A 1,567-nucleotide genomic window follows, 5' to 3' on the forward strand; every position below is an offset into this window, starting at 1 on the left:
GGCTCTAAATGTAGGGGTTTATATGCAGACTTTGTCCCCAAAATGAAAGTGAAACAAGGAATCATGGTTATTGCAGTTTGTTTTTAAGCAGGGCCTCTGATATCAGAGTGGGGAGACTTCCCTTACACTGACTCCAGAGGTTGTTGTAGTGTACTCAGGTCCTTCCCTGTTGTTTGCCCATCTCTTGGTTTTAGTAGGGCGGACAAAGGACAGCACAAATGGAGGACTTCCCATTCGGCCAGGCCTAAGGTTCTTCAGGAAACCCAGTAAGATTCATCTCAGCACCTAAGTTAGAGGATAGTCTACAAAGGGAACAACACAACTTAAATCTGGAAAGCAATAAAAAGTAAATACTAGTAAATTTAGAAACGTGGAGATGGGAAGAGCCGAATAAAGAAAAGAAAAACTGTATTAGTACTGAATGCAGAAGAAAGAAAAGAAAAACTGTATTAGTACTGAATGCATAATACCCGGGGAATGACTAATTCTATATTGCTACATTTTGTCTCTGGGGCATGCCTATTCTGCATTTCACAAACCTCTAAAATTAGACAGGTCTAAACCTGAAGAGCTAATCGCCTTTCCCTCCGGACCAGCATCTTTTCCTTCGTTCCCCATGTAAACAAATGACATATTTCTGATTCAGTAGCTTATAAAAGTTTGCAGTCTAATTTTAATGGAAATTAAGGATGACTTACTCTTTCATGAAACTAGATGCCCTGTTTTTTTGAATTCCTTGAAATTCCAAAACTGTATTTTTCCTACTTATTTCATGAAATGAATTTAATAGTTAAGATTGTGGCATCCTACAATTTTACCTGGCAAAATAAAGGTACACAAAATTGAGTAGCTTTTCTTATTTCTACTGTTCAGTGAAAACCCAAATCTGTGAAGTAGGGTTCTCACGTGCTTTCATTATACATTTACTTGCTTCGCTGGCTTGGCGATTTTATTAAACCTAGGAATTATCTGGGACCCTGTTAAAAGTGTACTTTTTGTAACACCTCTCTCCACCAAGAGACTGGGGCATTAGTGTCTAATCCACTACTTATTTTGCAATAACCCACGTATTCTATAAGTGGAAATTCTCAAGAATGAAAAATATGTTTGACTGTATGAGTTATAATCGCTTGTCCTCAGAAAGCCTACAACAAAGAGTATTCAGTTTCTTGAAGGAATGGGTCACAAGCTGTGTTTCTGAGGTCGAAGGGAGGGGACTGAGCTATCCACTCATTACAAGCTCATTTTCATAGAGCTCATAACAACTTACAAAGGAGACTCCTGTCTGACCATGAACTGGGAACTGTCTATATTACTGCCAGGGCAACCTGTTCTCCCACAAGCACCTCAGCACAGACACAAGCACAGCCCTTTTCTGTTCAAGGTCTTAAGCAGACAAGTGGGTTAAACCGTAGGGTTTTAAATGAAGCAATTATGGCTCTGGAATTTGCCCCACAGCTTTGCAGAAGTTACACCACCAGTGAGATCGAAAGAGAATGGACGGGTCAGAACAAGAGTCTGAGTAAGCACGACAAGATCAGGAAGTTGCAGTCCAGACAAGTCTGTC

This window comes from Octodon degus, unplaced genomic scaffold, assembly GCF_000260255.1.
Source record: "Octodon degus isolate 3935 unplaced genomic scaffold, OctDeg1.0 scaffold00099, whole genome shotgun sequence".
Taxonomy (NCBI): domain Eukaryota; kingdom Metazoa; phylum Chordata; class Mammalia; order Rodentia; family Octodontidae; genus Octodon; species Octodon degus.